The sequence below is a fragment of the Syngnathus floridae genome, chromosome 18 (assembly GCF_059516105.1).
Source record: "Syngnathus floridae isolate MCC-2025c chromosome 18, RoL_Sflo_1.0, whole genome shotgun sequence".
Lineage (NCBI taxonomy): Eukaryota > Metazoa > Chordata > Actinopteri > Syngnathiformes > Syngnathidae > Syngnathus > Syngnathus floridae.
The window spans coordinates 5,046,827-5,058,552 of record NC_142430.1 but is presented as its reverse complement, the minus strand read 5'-3'; the positions used below and the strand labels follow the sequence as shown (position 1 = coordinate 5,058,552).

General features: G+C 42.7%; 2 long non-coding RNA genes across 8 annotated transcripts in view; one reads left to right on the top strand and one right to left on the bottom strand.

Moving 5' to 3' along the window:
- The first annotated feature begins 307 nt into the window (after window positions 1–307).
- LOC148382414 (uncharacterized) overlaps window positions 308–11,726 on the top strand; it is a 41,513-nt gene continuing 30,094 nt past the window's right edge. For 2 of the 7 annotated variants that reach the window (XR_015854077.1, XR_015854074.1), the window contains exons 1-6: window positions 308–571; window positions 755–834; window positions 1,730–2,001; window positions 2,175–2,293; window positions 2,406–2,517; window positions 4,043–4,136. This is a non-coding gene — a long non-coding RNA (uncharacterized LOC148382414). Of the gene's footprint in view, window positions 572–750; window positions 835–1,729; window positions 2,002–2,174; window positions 2,294–2,405; window positions 2,518–2,606; window positions 2,799–4,042; window positions 4,137–11,726 lie in introns of all 7 variants that reach the window. The other 5 variants (XR_015854076.1, XR_015854079.1, XR_015854078.1 and 2 more) reach the window with 5 other exon arrangements.
- On the bottom strand, window positions 8,063–9,372 carry LOC148382418 (uncharacterized). Its single transcript, XR_015854101.1, has 3 exons — window positions 8,792–9,372; window positions 8,448–8,600; window positions 8,063–8,314 (listed from the first exon to the last, which is right to left on the bottom strand). It is a non-coding gene; the product is annotated as an uncharacterized LOC148382418 (long non-coding RNA).

The following is an 11,726-nucleotide window of genomic DNA, read 5'->3' as shown; positions in this document are numbered from 1 at the left end:
TTTGAATTATATCCACAAATGAAGGATACAATTTCAATGCATTATATGCTACTATTATACAGAATGAATATGGTATAAATCATATTTGTGTATTTATAGAATTATTATTATTGTAATCTATCAAGTGTCGCAAAGGTTTTTAAAAAAATACTTCATAATTAAAGTTTGCACAGCACTGTACATATCTTGTATCTAAAAATTAATTCACATTGATTAAGTTTACGAATTATAAACATGATATGACGTCAGGAGCCACTTCCGGGTTGTGAAGGCGCGAAAAATTAGCGGAGGGCGGGTTTTTCGGTCCAAACCGGAAGTGACCCGGAAACGACGTCGGACAATTTGCTAAATTTGATGTGTTAATTTGTTCATTTATTCTAAAAATTAGGGTTAATACGTATCGTGGAGATGTATTTGATTCGAAAAAGAAATACATAGTGCTCATTTAAGGACGTTGTAGACTGACACCATAAACGTTGCTCCTCGAGGACATTTTGTTTGTTTGGATGCTTGTTCAAACGCTCCTTTTCGTTTATTTTTCACAAAATGGACGCACATTTACGTAACCAAGGTAAGACGTTTTTACTTTTGTATAGATAGATATAAGTCAGCATGTTTTACATATATTTTATGAAATAATGGTGTGTATATGTATGGTCACTAAATTGTATGAACAATGTGAAATAATTAGATAGAATTTACGTATGACTGTTGTTTGTTCATTAATTTTTGAACTTGAATGGTTTTTAGGTAGGTCAGAAAGCACTCAAGTCAAGATTGGGCTGCCTCCTTCCTGTTATCAGTGACACGAATTCCATCGTGAAGCTGAGTATTGTATGTATTTTTTAAAAATATTTATTTACATACATGGTTAGTATGTCACAGTTCTGAGGTTCAAGGTTTTAATTCAGTCTTTTTTTCAGCCTATTTGTCCGGTGCGTATGTGGGCTTTCTTCCAATGGTGCAGATTCACTTCACATTTAAAAAAACATGCATGTTAGGTCCATTTAAGACTCTTAATGGTACTTGGGTGTGAATGTAAATGGTTGCTGGGCCTGCAATTGGCTGGCGACCAGTTCAGGGTGTACTCATGCAGCCTCTTGCCCAGTCAGCCAGAATAGGTTATTGTTCACCCGTGATCTTAATGTGAATCAGTGTAATAGAATTTCGATGGGTGCTTTGATACTTCCTGTTCTGGTCCAGTGTGGCAGGGCCGTGACGGAAGCAGCACGGGTGGTTTCAGATGGCCCGCAGCTGTTTGGGAATTGTTATTTTCTTGTAAAAGCCGCCAACGTTTCCGTAATGAGACGTGGCAGCAGAAATAGCTCACCTGTTTTGTTTACAAGCTTCACAAACACCTTTGCACAAGAACAACCATTCAGGATGTTTTAAAACGCCGCAAAATACTTTAGGAACCCAACAATGAAACCATATTTAGAAACCTTAACTTTACATCCTACCAAGTTTGAAAGCCTTGGTTAACCCAAAAGCTACATTAAAAAACATTTATATGTTTAGTGGACAGAAAAATTTAACAATACATCACAATCAGGTTACGGGGGCAGTTGAAGAAAAAAACCCTGTTGTCAGACACCATCATGGATGTGTACAAGTCGAGATAATTGCTCAGCTGGAGCGCTGAAAGACACGAGGAAGACAAACAGGAAGCGCCTGACTTACACCTGCACTTACTGCCGGCTAACCCGATCAACACTCTACTTGATTCTAGGAGATACAGCAGCGACGGCGGTCCGGGCACACTGCCAGGCGATGGCGGGAAACGATTTCCATAAACAAAACAAAGAAACATGGCGGCTGTGCACAATGACAAAGTGTAGCCTCTGCAGGTGACGACGCGTTGTCATCCGGCATGCCTCCAGGGCTGTTATGGATACAAGTGCTCCAGGAAAGGGCGAAGACACCTGGCAGCGCTTGGCACGCAAGCCCACCGATTCTCGAGTCGCCCAACCCTCACGTCCCGCCGGAGCGGCTCGCTCTATGGTGCGTTTGATCGCATTAGCTTCAAGCTGCTGCCTCACTAAAATTGCACAACATTCACTTGTCGTAAGGCGGCGAACATGCCAGAAGGGCTGCGGGGTCAGAGGTAGTTGTTGGGGTGGGGGTGGGTAAATTTAATAATTTAGTTGTATATGCTTGCTTTTCTTTTCGAATAGCAGATGCAGCGGACGCCATACACGCGATCTTGGCTAGGTTACAAAACAGTCAACGGTCTTGCGCAAATGCCAATAAAAGCCTACTAGAACAACAAAACTATCCTTGGGCTTCATCACAGGTACTTTGAATGATTTTTATTTTTACACAGCCTATTTTTGCCTGTATAATCTCAGGACTTGAAGTGTTTTTCTCACATGTGCTTCCTTCCTCATAACCCCCCTCTCTTTTAGGCTCAAGATGGCCGACAGGTGTGCTGCATGGATGAAAGAGAATACGTTTAAAAAGCGAGACAGATGTTTGTGGCATTACAGCAGCTGATGTTGCCAAATTGATCGAACAAAGGTGAGAATATATCATGATATATAAATATGGCTCCATAAGATCAATAACTCTTCCCACGCAATCCTCGGGTTTCTTTGTTTACATGTTAGTGCCACTTTGAATGTTTCTCGATTCACTTGATGCATGGCGCTCGCCCCCCCTGCTGCTCGCCTACTGAGGCACTAAAATGGTGGCAGCGTGCAACCATCAATAATGCACACGGCAAGAGCATCCGGCCACCGCTATCATCAGGGGGAATCATCGGGTCCGCCGGAGGCCGCCGTATCTGGAGACGGATGGCGGTAATTTCTTTTTGCATGAGGAAAGGAAGGAAAAGTAAAACTCTCTCTAGCAGGGTGCTATGTGAGCATTGTCATTGAGTTTGATGCTACTATTCACGCTTTTTTTTTTTTTTTTTACCCGTATAGATTAAATAATCTATATTTTAAATAAGTATGGCAACCATTTTCTGTTTCCACCTGCAGTGTTGAAAATGCACTTACATAATAAAAAAAAAATACTTTTAATTACACTTTTTTTTCCCCCCCAGTTAGCTAGGAGTCAGTGGGTTGCTTGAAAATGTGTCGTCATGCATATTTTACAGCACGGCACTCTTACAAGGTGCAAGTGGCCGAAAAGAGGCTGCCACCCACCTTCCCTCTCACCAGCAAAGAGGAGTGGATGGCTAAAGGAGAAAGAGAAGAAGAAGAAGTAGAATTTAGGCGTAAAGTGCTGGAACAAGGATGAGGGGAATCGCCCGCGCGACTCAGCCTTATTCTCGCCATTAATGCGAGTGCCCTGGGGGGAAGGGAGGATTGTTGAGAATAAAATGGAAGCGACAGTGGCACAAGTGGGTGGTAATTAGAAATATTACCTCCATGTCGAGGGGTTATCTACCCGTCGCGACATTCTTTTGAGGCTGACAAGTTGCACCCCGCCAGCCAATTAATGGCCTGTCTGATAAGAGGCCTCATGTTATTAGCTACCATTCACCTCCATTTAATTTTTTCCTCAAGTTCCTAGAAAAAAAATACGTACTAATACGTACTACTGATTTTTCTTGAAGCGTACTCTTACGACAATACAATTATCACGACTATTTCTACTATTTTGGCCACTTCATCTTAGCTCAGTGCATGAAAAGAGCGAAATTTGGGTAAAAGCCAGAGTGCATCTTGGGAGAGCAAAGAGTCTGAGCTCTGCTGCCGCACTTTTATCGATGAAAATTTGATGACGCTAAATCTAGACAGACTTTTAGTGTCGGTCGGGATTACGCCGGCGGGCTGAACGCTCATCAATGATTCAGGCGGGAGAGAGATCCCGCCACCGCCAACGTCTGCCACATGCAGGGAGAAATAAATGGATCAGGTGAAAGCAAATACACCTGGTCAATAAAGGCGGCCATTTTGTGTGTAAACAATTCGGTCTCATTACCTGCTTGTTGTGATGCTTTTGAATTTTTCATACACATAGGGGTTGGCAATTGATTTATTGATTATTTTGTGAGGGGTTTGTCATAATGCTATTTTTTTCTCTCTCTCTTTAGAGTTATTTGACAGCTTCGGCAGTTGAAAGCACTTCCTTGCCGATGTGCATTGTTGACACGAACAATATGGCTGTGAACAGAGACGAGCTACTGAGTGAGTACCAAATTTCAATTGCTACAGTATAGCTAGCAGTTCATCCAACTACAGAAGTGACTATTGGGAAAAACATGTTTGTGTTTAAGCATGTATATGTTTAAAAAAAAAAGCTCAGCCCTACTTTAATATTTTTCTTCTATTCTAATATATTTGTGTGCATGTAGTATATACGTACAAATACATGTATATAAAGCTATATAATATTTCTATATTATATTCCGACATTATATTGCTATAGATCATACATTGTATGTATTATATACTATTGTATTATGAATGGATCTGGATAGACCAAGGTAGGTGCCGAGAAACTTAACAAGGTTTTTTCCAACCATACTAGTGACTATTGGAAATGTTTGTGTTTATGCATGTACTATATGTTTAAAAAAAAAAAAGAAGAAGCTGAGCCCTACTTTAATATCTTTCTTCTATTCCACTATATTTGTTTGTATGTAGTATATACACATATATGTACATATATTTATATCAAGATATATTAAATTGCTATATTATATTATGATATTATATTGCTATTGTATAGATCATACATTGTATGTACTATATACCATTATATCATGGAGGCATCTGTATCGACCAAGGTAGGTGCCGGGAAACTCAACAAGGGTTTGATGGACAGGTACGTCCCGGGATGACAGCAACATGTGGTTTCGAGTTACTTTGCCGTGATGGGAGAGCGGGAAAAAACACTTGCGACGGCTGTGACGAATCAGAGGGTGTTGGGGTTCAAAGACTCAAAAAAAGGTGGCGGGGAGGTGTTGAAATGAAATGAGAGAATAGATGTCAGAATGATAGTGATCTATGGGGGGGAAGTGAGGAATTCACATGGGCATAATGCAGCTTGTTCGCATTTACTCTGAGAGGTCAAACTCCGCGGCACTCTTTTTTTTGTAGCATCTAATAAATAGTGAAACAACAAATACATTAAATCATCCTTGATGCAAATATTAACGAGCTAAAAACGACCGTAAGATGAGTCTTGGCTTGGATCCAAAATGGCGCCCGTGGAGAGGCGCCACATCTTAACACTGCCTGCAGCGAGCACGCCAGCTAATACTGCCTACGCTCTGTGAAATGGCAAGCGTGTTTCCATTTGTTTTGACATAAGGCTGAGATTGTTTTGTGTCAATTTCACACACTCACAATCAGTTTTCTTTCCTGGCCAATGGTTCGGAGGATTGCGTGCTGTGTAATTGGCATCCCCCGCCTCGGGATCTCATAGCAGATATTAACAGTCCGTCCGTCTGAGGCGCGCCACTCAACCCGTACGTGCCCCGATTCATTACTCTATTACTCATTTAATCCCAGCGTGCGTATAAGGTTCGTTATGGGCGGTGCCGGGGCCAAGATGGAGATGGAGCGGGCGCCGTGGCCTCATAAGAGCAAGGACGAACGGCACATTGAAGCTTCCCAACTGACAGCTTAACGGTGTCGTTAGCAAAATGACAGTTACGTGTGGTTAAGTGTTGTAAATGTTGTATCTACGTGATTGATTAATTATGATCCCGAACTCTAATTAAAGTGGCAAGCACCGATTGTTGTTCCAGTAGGGGGCGCTGATGAATTTTTTTCAGTGTGTGATCTGCATCTGCTATCTGTCTATTATATTCATGGTTCAAATATGATTCCAAATCTCTAGGACAAGATTGCTTGAAATGAAAAGTTACGTTTTTGCTTTGAATCAGCTATTTTAGGCTAATTTTTCTTGCTATATTTTCAGGCGTGGGTTCGAGACACTTAGTTTTGATGGACATGTCTACCAAGTGCCTTTCTTCTGAGTAGGACTGATTAGGTGGTGAAATGTCAAACATTCTTATAGTTATTAGTGTACAGCAAGCTTTAAAAGTTTTTACCTCAAGGTATGTTTGGGAATTTCCAAAAGGTAGCACTGCTACACCTGCTGACAACTCCCAGTTGTCTCCATTTAACTGTGGGGTGGAGTTGTCACGGGGTTCTTGGTGACGAGTTAAATTCCCCAAAATGGGAATTTTAGCCAGAAATTCCATTGTGCGCAAAATCTAGCAAACGTCTCTCATCTTGGTGGCTTCATTCATCCCACTTGTAGGCCTCGGGACGTCTTTCCTGCCCCCTAAAGTCTGGGATTCCCCGCATTCCCAAAGCTAACCCTTTCACTTCCGATCCACACTCCCTCAGGCAAAAGTCAAGTGGGAGCTTCCTCCCATCTTGCAATATGCTCACAAATGTCCTTCGGAAAGTTTGAGCTGCAACATTGCCAAGTTGAACAGCTATCCGACTAGCACTAGTAGGTCCTTTCCAGAAACCTTTTCCAACACTGCGATGATAAGACTAGACAGCCCCCCTTCCCCCTTGTCCATAAAGTCATAAACCCCCTGGCCGGGGTCTAATCACACCCGCCAGGAGAGCTGAGGTCAGAGTCGAGGGACTGCAGGGCTAGCGGAGACGAGGCTCGACTGGATAAACGCAGGACGGCCAGACTGGAGACAGCTGGAATGACGACGTAAAGCGAAACCCGAACTGAGAGAGGGAATGTTTGCAAAAGGTGAAGCAGGAGGTGCATGATCAGAGAGTCTGAAAACTACAAAAATAAAGTAGGCTCTTGTTGCCCGGGGCGTCTTTGATTTTGATTAGTACTTTAAATGTTTTTTTTCCATTTTCGTTTTGAAATAAAATTACATGTATTTCTTAATGGCATTAACAATGGCATTGTGTTGTACAGAGCTGGTAAAATATTTTGGGCGATGCTGTTAGTAAAGTAATTGATGCCTCTCTAATAATGTTTCATAATAGATATCATTTTTAATGACTAAATTATTTTGAAGGGTAATCTATGTAATGTTTTAATCCCAAGAACAAGATGCCAGAGGAATCACTAACTCCATTTATCTAGACACATGCAAAGGCATTTGATGTTGACAGGAAGCGGGAACATGGGAAACGCTTTAACCGGGCCCCCTCAAAATCAAGCGGATTAGGAGCCATATGTGAGGGTCTCTAATCTCATTTGGAAGAGCCCCCGGGTGCTCGCAGCCTGTGTTTTACATTAGTCCCAATCAAAGGCGCTCCTAACGACGGTTGAGGTAGCTACACGGGTTTGAGGATCAGGACGGCCTTCCACTTAGTGTCAGACACTCCGGAGAGAGGCAATTTGACGTTGCTAATATCAAATTAAGCATGAATCATCAAGAGTGCCACATTTGCGAGAAGATGGCGCAAACAAACATCTGACGTTACTCCTCAAGAGATACGCTGCTGTCGTGAGTGTCATAAAATAAACAAGCACCACGCGGAGCCCCGTTGGAAATAACTTGAAAGCCACGCGAGCTTTGCAAACAGATAAAAGTTGAAGCTTGTCTGTCATCACAAAGATAAATCTTGCTCTTGAAGATGAAGCGCTGGTTTGCTGGCCTCCGAGCTGCCAAATGAGGTGGAAAAGCAGAAGCTTAATTTTTAAAAGCATTCTGTAATGTTTAAATTCTTTTTGTATTTTGACAGAAGGACGTCAGAGAGTTTTTATTAAGACACTTGGGAACTTAAATTATGAAAACATTGCATCATGTCTCACAGTCGCCTCCCATCCCGCCCCGTCGGCCGCTGTCCATGATCCTGCCTTGCTATAAAGCGCAGGTCATTGCTGGCCGCTATCCATTCAGGACAGTGACCCCCGCCACTGCCTTCTCCTCTGGGCCTATTGTGCCCCCACCCCATTGTGTGGGGAATTTGTGTGGCCGGCCCACTCTCCTTGTGATTGATGCCGACCTCACTGACCCCCCTCAGGACTGGCCAGCTCCCAGAGACTCTGGAGGCAATTAGCATGAATTTGTTACTTTAAGTGTCTTAACTCAATTGTTCTTGGAAGTCCTAAAGAAGGATGAGAGGGATGAAGAGGAATGACTTAAGGGAAGATCTATTTATTTTCACCTGTTGACAATCATTATCTTAGTTTCTTTGTCATTATTAAGATAAAAAAAAATGTAGGCAGTGATTTTTATGGCATTGTTTTGGGCGAACCTTGTTGGCATAGTAGCACCTAGCATTCCAGCATGGCTGCGAGCAGCTTCTATCATCTTTCCCTTCCATCCTTATCCTTCTCTTTGTCAACATCTCAGCTTCCACCTCTCACAGTGTTCGGGGAGAGGATGCTTTTATCTACAGGAACTATTTGGAGCAGTTGGGGGCTGTTGGGGAGATGAAATGGAACTTCCTTGTGATTTCCCTCAGTCTTATCCTCCCACCTCAAGAAAGTACGTTGAGAGGAAGTGCTCCCGTCATATCCTATCTCATCCCACTGAAAAGTGTCACCACTCTTACCCGGAGGCGGCGGCGTCTGCTCTCGGCTCGTTCTCAAGGCGATAACACCCTCTCGCCGTGCCTGTCGATGACGCGGCTACCCTGATTGCTCTCTCATATGCACTCTGGGACTTTCAACCGGCATCTTCTCATTCTCACACCCTTGTCATACATCTGGGAAACACGTCAAGAAATAAACCAGAGAGTCACCTTCGGTCTCTCGCCTTGGGTTAATGTATCTTTACTTCAATCGCACAAGATGCTCTGTTTTTTTTTTTTTTTTTTTGTTAACGGGAACAGTGCAGCATCTATAAAACGAAACTTCTGAGTTTTGCTTGCTAACAAGTCAAAAATAAAAGCTGTACCAGCACCAGATAGACAAAGAAGGTTTTGGCCTCTCAACCTCCTTTCCTCCATATGGACGCCTCTCGGCTGTACCACATTCGCCATCCATCAAGAATCCGGATCGCGGATGATGTGACGGATGCGCGGCGTCTGCTCTCTGAGCTCTCGCCTGACCTCCTATTGGCCAAAGGTCTTTGGGACGCCACTCAAGGCGACTCTCCAGTGGCCTCACCCTGAATCATATTACAGAAGAACCACAAATGGGGGAGCCGTTTTTGCCAACACAAGAAAACGTCCTAGTTCTTCTAAGAATATAATGTTTGAATAGTAATTACTTTAACCCAGCCTCATTATTAGTCACTTTGGCCCACTTTGTGACACTGTGGAGTGCGATGGGGATAAAGGTCAACGTCCCGATAGACTTGGAATGTTTGCGTTGGGTGTTTACGTTGGCCCACATCTATCTTAATAAGAAAAGGCAGGAATTTGTTTTTGGATTTCCTGCAGCACATTAGGAAGGGAGGAGGGCACATATTATTTCTTTTATGGTGGTAGTGGGGTGGGGTGGGGCACTTACCACCTGTCCCTTCTCCCACTGCCACCCCCCCACCGCCTCCGCTTATACCACACACATTTCTAAACATCACTGCATTCAACGAGTGGCAGCTCCGTCTGGGTCAACCAGGAGTCGGTTCACCTGGTTCGACCACAGGACGCGCCGCTATATTTGCATAGCTGCTTGCTAACGTTGCCCCTCCCAATATAGTTTATGATGGCTTTGTCCGTTTCCAATGGCAAATTCAATCCCATTCTTTTGTTCTCCATGTACTTGGCTAAGTATTCTGTTAGGACTCTAATGTCCATTCGTGAACCGTGTTGCACTCAAATTCCCCATTTTACGACTTCTGATTTTGAACTATTTTTGTTTGGCTTTTACTGTTTTTATTCCTGTAAATGTTTTTCTCCCTGCAATAACAACTCTAAGTGTCTCTCAGAGGCAACCTAAATCATAAATATCTTTGGCCCTGCAGACAAAACAGTCGCTTACAATCGCTAATGAAGCTCTTTGATGCCAAAATGCAAGTCGTCCCTGCAGACATCGAATCCCATTTCAGGGATTGTAATATACATTAAATATAATAATATTCAGTGCATAGTCTGAGGCCAAAAATCAGATCTTCGATTTCAATCATTTTTTCATGATAAGCTTATATAAAAATAAAATGACAATGGCATTATTTTGAACATATTTCTTCGCCTTGCTCTATTTTTTTCAGATAGATATTTGTTCCTTTCGGTTATTTGTCAGTGTTACCTTCGATAGCAGTCATAAATACTTATTTTTTTCTTTATTGCTGTGGCGTATGGTTTTTGTCTTTGCGATGTAAACACAATAACCACTTACCTCTGTCTTTCCTCATGTAGAGTTGCACAGGTGAGGCAAGACAACTTGGTAGCACATATTTTATACAGCTTGGGTAAAAATTTTCCAAGATGAATAAATCACTGCTTCCATCGTGAATAAATAGCTTTGATCTTAGATCTTTGGCAGTGTTCAGAACTATTGACTGACTTATTTGCTGTCAGTGAGCTCCTTTCAAGTGGTTTTGCTCCTTTTATTAGCAGGAATTGAAGTCATTAATCGCTCTTTTTGAAAAGTAATTACCACAGGGGTCAGGAAAGGTGCTAAATGTAGTAACCAAATTACTAAGCAGAATCAACTTTCTTGCCCACGTATGCCAGCATGAGATACGAGGGAGGTAAAACCAGCTGAGGGCTCACGATGTTCTCTTGGAGGTCTGCCAGTCTCCCTGGGTACAAATCTGAGATAAGCCTTTCCCTCGCAGGGCAGAAACCTTCAGGATCTTTTACGATCCACTGCCAGCGTGGAATAGAAGCTTCTTTAACACCCTGATAAACTCGCACAGGAACAGGTGTCTTTAGGTCCCGCTGGAACAAGAATAGAAAGACTAGGGGAAAATAGAGTTGCAGTAGGAGAGAAGACAAAATGGACGTGCCACATTTAGCATCTATTACCAATGTGCCATTGAGATGCTTATAAAGGTGGTGGCAGAAACAAAGTGCATTCTGCTGTTTTTCCACCTCAGACATGTCACGGACCTGGCAAACCTTGAACCAACCAGCCAAAATTAGCCCAATCAGACCTCTGCACAACATGATTTTCCAATCAAAAGACCTGAAGGGGAAACCCAAGGCAGAACAGATTTGCATTAAGTCCTCAAGAATTCCATCACAGCTTTTAGAACCACTCTCAACTAAAACTAAGGAGACATTTTGGAGATGATAAATCACGAAAATAGCGGATTGTTTTGCATGTAGATAACTCCACCAGGGCTTCAAAACCAGACGTCGTAATCTCCAGATCAGCGCGTATAGGAATAATCTTTAGTTTTCCCCGCATGTGAAACCTCAGCTGGGCTAAGAGGCTATCTGCTCATCTTCTCATGTTTGGGTTTGTCTGCAGGAGCCGTGCTGGATTTGTAACTTTTTGCGCCGAGGGTTTCCCGCAGTGCACTTAGCGCAATCTGCCGCCGTCCCTGCGAGAACGTCCATCAAAGTCTCTTGTCTTGATTAAATCCTTCCACGTATTTTTAGAGCAATTTATCAGACCATCTACTCGACCAAGTTTTGTATTCATCCTCCCAAAGGTTTTATTTCAGACGAAAAAATATTTGTCTTGATTTTCACCATTCAACATTGGCACGGATCTTGCTTGGACATTTATTCCTGGAAATTGTGCTTGTTGTTAAAAGAAATCCATTGGGAACTTTTGCTTTATCACAGTAGAAGTCCAGACTGGTTTCAAGGATCAAGTAATACAAACATTCAGCTCAAGTTTTCTTTTGAGATTATTCAAAATGAATCGGATTTGATAAGCAGTGACGAGCCTTTCCAGTGTGGGGCAGTCAGCGGCCCTGAACAATCAACTCTGAA